This window comes from Morus notabilis, unplaced genomic scaffold (assembly GCF_000414095.1).
Source record: "Morus notabilis unplaced genomic scaffold, ASM41409v2 Scaffold301, whole genome shotgun sequence".
NCBI lineage: Eukaryota > Viridiplantae > Streptophyta > Magnoliopsida > Rosales > Moraceae > Morus > Morus notabilis.
In genome coordinates this window covers 115,226-123,329 of record NW_010363302.1, presented here as the reverse complement: position 1 = coordinate 123,329, position 8,104 = coordinate 115,226, and the positions used below count along the sequence as shown (strand labels likewise).

The 8,104-nt window shown below is 36.7% G+C and overlaps 1 pseudogene; it reads left to right on the top strand.

Moving 5' to 3' along the window:
- Window positions 1-7,361, top strand: part of LOC21389567 — an 11,788-nt pseudogene extending 4,427 nt beyond the window's left edge.
- The last annotated feature ends 743 nt before the right edge of the window (window positions 7,362-8,104 follow it).

Below are 8,104 nucleotides of genomic sequence, written 5' to 3'. Positions count from 1 at the left end.
CTCTTTTTGCTCAATTCTTATCATGCTTTAAGCATTTTTCTTTAACAAGCTTTGAACTTTTTTGGTATAATTCCTTATTCATATGATTGTTCTAGACATGCATAACCTTTTAGTGGCCCACGTATTTGTTCTGTTCCTTCAAAATGTATTGTTGTTCACTGCTTTACAGGAAAGTAATCTTCTGGAGCATAAGTTGACTGTTGAGACATAGATTTTTTCTTTTTATTTTTGCAGCATTTAATGCTTTGGATTTTTGTGATAATTTCCTTTTGGTTTGGTTGCTTGTAGTCTGTAGAGAAAGCACGTAAATTATTTTTACTTTTTATTTTTATGTGCTTGGAAGTTTCATTCAATTATTTGCATTTATGGGTTTATAGTGGTGTTACAGAATTTAAAAAATGCCACATCTCAGTCAAGTGTACATTAGCTTCAATGCCAGTTTCTCTGTTTTACGTTTTTTCACTGCAGTGGATTTCCAATTTTTTCGTATGCATTTAGTCCTTGTTCGTAATTTTTTTTTTTTGTTTTATGGAAAATTGATTTGAAATGTTGGTTTCACTTCATTTATATACTTTCTGAGGCATGAGGTATTACTCAATTTTTTAAATGGCTGCAAATTTATTCAATTGGAATCTTCACATTCTATTATTTGGCTAAAAACTGACTCACCATTCATTTGTACACAAGTACACTCTTGCAAGTGGTCTCATTCTTTTCGTTGATTCGAGTTTAGAATTCGAGTTTTACTACAGTAAAAAGCTTTCAGAAACAGTTACATTTAATTTTTTTGCTACAGTAAAAAGTTCTCACACAACATCACATCTCAACTCGAATTAAAAATTTGAATTAGTAAACCGAACGGGCCATTAATCATGATGAATTGGTGCGTTGCTCAATCTAGTTGATGATTATGAAACACATTCATAATTCTGTCGGCAGATTTCTCTCATGAAAAGGTTGATTGAAAAGGTAAATAGGCATGCATTATGTTCTTAAGTGTAAAAGTTTTATTATGGTTGTCGTGATTGGATGTTGAGAGTGATAGGATTTTGGTCCTTGGTGGTGGTCCTAAATGTAGTACATGACTAGTTACCACCTTCCTTGGATTATTGTGGTTTCTAGGATAGGACAGGACTGTCTAATGTACATTCCCAAAAGAAATTGAAAAAACAAAAGTAAAGCAGATACTTGAAAAACATAGGTACAAAGACATAGATGACGGTGGTTCTTGAAACTGAAACCACGGTAGTTGTAACAAATAAACAAATGGAGAAATGACTTTCTTTCAAAATTATAAAGATAGGAATTAGAAGGAAACAATAATGTCGATCATAACAATGGTGTAGTGGACTGTTTGTTGTTTGCATCTGGCATAGTAGCCTTGCAGAACTAGGAGTTTTCCGACTGAATCGGACAGAGAAAGGACGAGATGTCTTAATTCCCCTGGGTGCGGCTGCACAGCCAAACGCAACAAAAACCGGAAATGCTCAGAGAAAAATTTGGAGTATTGAATATTCTATTGTCTGCCCAAAAGGGAAAGCAAAACTTGCCTTCAAAGGCTACAGCAAGAAACGACAGATACAACTCTTAACAAGGAAACGATAGCAAAGTCAACTAAATATATAACAATAATAATAAAAGCTGGTAAACACAAGTCGTAAGGAAGAGCTACTAAACAACGACAATAAACAAAGGTATAGAAGCTGCTGCATCAGCATCACTGGTTGTTTGTACTGATGCAAATAGAAGTGAAGGTGGTAGTGATTACTTAGGAAGGAGAAATTGTTCATCGTAACTGTCTTGGTTTGACCAAAATGGGAAAGAGGTGGGAGGGTTCAAAATTTTACATTTTATCTTTCAAAAATAGAAAGTGGCAGTCAAGGAGCCATGCTACAACGCTAAAGTTACTTGTGAAAATCAAGTTGAAACTTGTGGAGATAAGCCTCAGATACTTTCGGTACCCTAAGCCTTTCACACAACTTGATCCCCTAAGAATAAGATTGATGAAACCAATTTACTTTTCTATAAACATATAACTAACCAAGTAATCATGGCTGCATGTTTAGAACGTTCTTTGTTGTGAGAATCTAATGCTTATGGCTAAGGCAGGAGCAGCATTACTAGGCGGCAACAACATCGACAACCGTAACAATGCTTAAGGCAAGGATCACTAGAGAATGCAAATAATGATAGTCGAGTCATCACAGATCACGGATTTGATTTAATTTCTTGGCTTTTATGGATGCTTTCATGCTGTGCATTGCAAGTTCAAAAGTAAATTCTTTGCATTAGACAGATGGGTTTTGGAAAATTATTTGTTTAAAAATTTTGCTGTTGAATATATTACTATGATATTGTTATGATTTTCAAGCACTTACTAAAACATCTTTGATGCTCATCACAAGTCTTTATATAATTGTGTTACTTTACTTCGTGATTTTTCTATGCATTGGCCGCTTTGTAAGCGAAGAATTCTCCATTAAACTTAAAAATGATAATGTGATGGTAGTATGAAGGTGCCTTGCAAGTAACATAGCAAGTTTCTCCTCATGCATTTTTCTTGCATGTTTTTCTTTGGAAAAACATAAAGATGCATTAATTTGACGTTGAGGAATGAACAGGAACAAAAAATAGCATAAGGCGCTCAAAGAAGGAATTTTGGAGGACATGCATACAAATTCGGAAAAGTAAAAGATACATAGGAAGTCTAAATATCATTATAATTTTAGTGAGTTGATTTTCGAAGATCTGAGCCTAAATCTATGCTATCAAAATGATTAGTCTAATGTGATCTCTAGTAAAGGTTTACCAGTAGAAGCTAACCTCAACTTGACTAAGATGTATAGGATAACGACAAGCCAAGACAAAATGATTAGAAGGAAATTATTGGAATTTGTCCTCTAAGCTAGGAGTTTCAATGCAGGGTCCCAAACTTTCATTAAAGAGGATCAGTTCAAAAAGGTTATTTCTTAAATAAGTTTGAATTTCAAGAAAATCTTTTTTGAAAATGGTTATCTAAAATTCATCTACGTAGCATGGGTGATTTTATTTCATGTATTTTTTTTTTTTTTATTGATGATCAACGTGAGCAAGTCTCATGGACGTAGGTTTCGGTTGTGAAGTACTCCTGAAGAAGAAGCAATGACAATATCTGGGGAGTATGCATTAGGCTCAAATTCAATTTTATGTGCTTAAATAAGTGTGAATATCAAGAAAATCCTCCTAGAAGGCGATTTTATCACCTTCCTATACGGAGTATGGGAGACTTGCATGCCTTGATGTTAAAGGTCAACAATATGAACAAGTCTCGTGTATGCAGGACACGGTTCTTGAGTTGTTCTTGGAGAGGAAGCAATCGTTTTCTAGGAATAATCATTAGCTGACTTTGCGCAGATTCAGTGTTGTTTCCTTAAATAAGTACAACTATGTAGAAAATATTCCTAAAACATGATTTTATCACCTTCCTATACGGAGCATGTGACACTTTAAATGCATGCCTTTGTGTTAGTGGTCGTGATGACCAAGTCACATGGAGGTAGGTCTCCGGTCGTGAATTACTCTTGGAGAAGAAGCAATCGTTGTTGGGGAATGAACACAGCTAACTTTGCTTATTTGGTGTTATTTCCTTTTATAAATATGGATGTCAAGCAAATCTTTCTAGAATATGATTTTATGAGCAAATCTTTCTAGAATATGATTTTATCAGCAAATCTTTCTTGGTGTTAATGGCCAATGTAAACAAGTCTCGTGGAGGTAGGTTGCGGAACTTAAACTATTCCTGAAGAAGAAGCAATCATGGTTATAGGGAATAAGTAGTAGCAACTTTGTGCAAATTCAATGTTATTTCCTTAAATGAGTATGGATATTAAGAAAAACTTCTTAGAACATGATTTAATCATCTCCCTATACGGAGTATGGGAGACTTTAAATGCATGTCTTGGTGTTAATGGTCAACATAAACAAGTCTCATGGAGGTAGGTCACAGGTTGTGAACTATTCTTGGAGAAGAAGCATTCGTGGTTCTCGGGAATAAGCATTAGCCAACTTTGTGAAAATTCAATGTTAATTTCCTTGAATATGGATATCAAGAAAATCTTACTAGAACATGATTTTATCATCTTCCTGTACGGAGTATGGGAGACTTTAAATGCATGTCTTAGTGTTAATGGCAACGTAAACAAGTCTCCTGGAGGTAGGTTGCAGATCTTGAACTATTTCTAGAGAGGAAGCAATGGCGGTATCTGGGGAATAGCTTAATAGGAGTTAACTTTGCTCTAGAAGTCATGGTAATGCACAAGATGCATGCGTTTTCAAGAATGATTGGGAATAAAGCATTTTGGGTCAGTGTTTGGCCAACACCACTCACATATTTTTAGTGGTGAAGTACCGTAAGAAATTCAAATGCTGGACTCGAAGTTAATTGATTGAGAAGATATTGCTCCACAATATCATCAGTACGTTTTTTATTTTCCCTTCTTGATATCCTTGAAAATTAGCAAACTTATTCAAGTCCGGAGCCTTCGCTAAATCCTGTAGTCTATAACAAGCATGAAACTTGAGAACATGGCTGTATGATGGATGAAGAATCAATTGCTACCTACAAGAATGATAAATGCTACTTCATGTCAATGACACTATAGGTCTTGATTCTTGCCTGGTATATAATACTTTTGCGTTCTCATTGAATTTCTAATGGACTTAGCTTGTAGAATAGTTTGTAAAATAGGAGTTAGTAATAGGATGTCTTTCTAGCATGTTTCTAATTGTTTTTGTGCCTTTGTGAAAGAAAAAATATGATGTGTATTGATGATAACCTGACACTATGATAATTCTCAAGAGAAGTGCGAATAGGATCTGAACTCAACGAGGGGGATGATCAGAACTATTCCTTGTATTGTTTGGTTGTCCTAAAGGGGAAAGCTATGCAATTAATTAAAGAGACTATAGATGCCTCTTATACCAATTGTGCCTATACCTTACTCATTTCTCGTGCAAGAGTTGGGGAAATGTCTTTTTATAGCAAAATATCTCTATAATTATTAGTATGGTATCTCATCATCATGCAGTGCGTATTAGCCGTAGCCTCTTTATTGCTTGCATTTGAGGTCTTCTTTTCGTTTCTAGTCTTCCCAATTGCCTATTTCTACTTAATATTAATTATCAATTGTTAATTAATACATATCATTAATTGTTAACGTGTTGCAGGAGCCAATATTGCCTATAAGAGTAGCCATTCTTCGGCTCTTTCAAGCCTGACGGTTCCAACACACAGTGAAAGGTCTGCATCTGGAAGTCTTCCTACTCCGAGATCTGAAGACGAAATACTGTCATCCTCACATCTGAAAGCATTCACATTAAGTGAACTAAAGAATGCTACGCGAAATTTCAGGACAGACCACCTCATTGGTGAAGGAGGTTTTGGTTATGTTTACAAAGGGTCGATTGATGAGCACACTCTCGGCGCTGCAAGGGCTGGAAGTGGAATGGTGGTTGCTGTTAAGAAGCTGAAACCTAATGGCCTTCAGGGCCATAAGGAATGGCTGGTAAGGGAAAGTTTCCCTTCATTATTGTTGACCTTCACTTTTAAGTTTTCATTTGACACTGAATTTTTGAAGTCTTATGCTTCAGAAACTGGTCAGTAAATTAATATATTTTCCTTAAAAATATTTGGTTTGTTCTCTGGTTGCAGTCTGAGGTGAATTATATGATCGGCTTCTGGTTTATGAATACATGCCTAAAGGCAGCTTGGAGAATCATCTGTTTCAGAGTATGCCAAGTTTCCTTTTTTCCACCTTCTTATCAAAGGAACAGTTTATATCTGATTTTAATTTTATGCTCGTATTCCTAACCTAGTTAACAACAACAAGCCTTAATCCCAAGTTAATTGGGGTCGGCTAAAAATCAATCAATCAGCTCACGATCTAGTATTTTAAACTATAGGGGTGTTTGGGAGATGTATTCAAACATCTAATTTTGATTTTGCTACCGTGTTTTTCATCTTACAAAGAATTTGAATTTAAAATTTTCTTCTCTCACAACTTTGTGAGCAATGAATCAGAATTACTGACTTGAACGCGTGAACCAAACGGACCCTATAAGATTGCTGGTTCTTACTGCAGAGAAAGATCTTAATTTTCACGTAACTATAACTTAACTTGTTTGCAGGAAGTGCTAGGTCACTCTCTTGGGCAATAAGGATTAGAATTGCCATAGATGCAGCTCGAGGGCTCTCCATCCTGCATAATTCTGAAGAACAAGTTATCTACCGCGATTTCAAGGCTTCCAACATCTTACTGGATTCGGTGTGTATCATCAAGTTATGACACTAACGCACTGCCTTACAAGTCCATATATTTGTATAATATAAGGTTTACCATAATTGTCTCACTTCTTCAGGAATTCAATGCAAAACTTTCGGACTTTGGTTTGGCGAAAGCAGGCCCAACTGGTGACCGTACTCATGTGTCCACTCAAGTCATGGGTACTCAAGGATACGCTGCCCCTGAATATATGGCTACAGGTTTTTTTTTTTTTTCTTTGTGGAATTATGCCTGAAGTCTTCACACTGACGTTGTTACGTAATTAGTTGCTTTAATACTCTAGTATGACATTAGGTCACTATCCTGATTAGGAGCTTTTAGGTGTTTACTTTGGTTCCCTTATTCTGGATCTGCTTCAACAGGTCGACTAACTGCAAAGTGCGACGTCTATAGCTTCGGGGTTGTGCTGCTGGAACTACTTTCAGGACGCCGTGCTGTTGACAAAACAAAAGTTGGAGTGGAGCAGTATCTGGTGGATTGGGCAAAACCTTACTTGAGTAACAGGCGTAAATTGTTCCGGGTTATGGACACCAAGTTGGAGGGCCAATATTCTCAACGAGGAGCTTTAAGGGTTGCTGTCCTCGCTTTGCAGTGCATTAGCGAGGCCAAGCACCGGCCAAACATGTCCGAGGTTCTGCAGGCCTTGGAACAGGTCTCGACTTCCAGAAAAGCACGGAGCCCGTCCCATCCACAGCACTCACTGTCCCAAAGTCCAGTGCCCAAGTCCCCATTGAAACACAGCTGTCATCCTTCACCTGTTAACATGAGTCCAAGAGCTCCCTACATGAAAACCCCGCTCGTGAAATTTCCCCAAGGGCGGTTTGCAGAGAACGGCGGTGGAGGTGGACTTCCCGCCCAAGAGGGTACCCTAATGTAAATCCCTTTTGTTGGAATCCTCCTCAACTGGATCTGAGAAGTTTTGTGGCCTTTTTGTTTTTGACAGAGCATATAGGTATAGGATGTTTTGATCAAATATAGGACGATGCATAGTCGCAGGCACTGCTTAACCATTATTCCAGCTTCACATAGAGAGAAAAATTACAGTAGTTACCAGCTTTTAAAATTGTCATGTTTCCTATGCATCTTTTTCTAATGATGCAAACTGAGTTTAACTCATTTCAATGAAAATCACCATCTTTTTTTTCCCCCATCTTTATATTATTGTCAATTTCCATTTTTGCCTAGTTTGAGGTGTGGCAGTATAATTAGATACATGTCATCTAGCTCTATGGTCTAAGGCTACAATTAGCAGCATTTTGTTCAGTGTTGCACTTTTCGAACCTCTTGCTTAGGGGAACATGATATTCAAGTACCTTACCAATTGGGGCTCTCTCTCTCTCTTTTTTTTTTTTTTTTTTTTTTTTTTTTTTTTTAACAACATAGCTTGTTTCTTTTTGGGAAGTCAAAGTACTGTCCTCATGCAGGTAACAAGAAGTTGTCAAATGTTTGAATTCGAGACCTATTATGGCACGTTTAGTTCGCTGATTCGAGTTTTTAATTTGAATTGAGATATGATTTTATGTGAAAATTTTTTACTGTAGCAAAAAAGTTAGATGTGATTGTTTATGAAAGCTTTTTACTGTAATAAAACTCGAATTCTAAACTTGAATCGGGGGCTAAATTTATCGTGAAATGAATTGTCCAGAATCCGTCAACAGTGGTAGGATTTATATGAATTCAAGACCTTGTTGAGGAGAATGGTCAATGTATCTGGAATAAACATTCGCTGCCTTGACAATCAGTAATTTATATGGGGATCAAATGTGCTATTCCCCCCCCCCCCC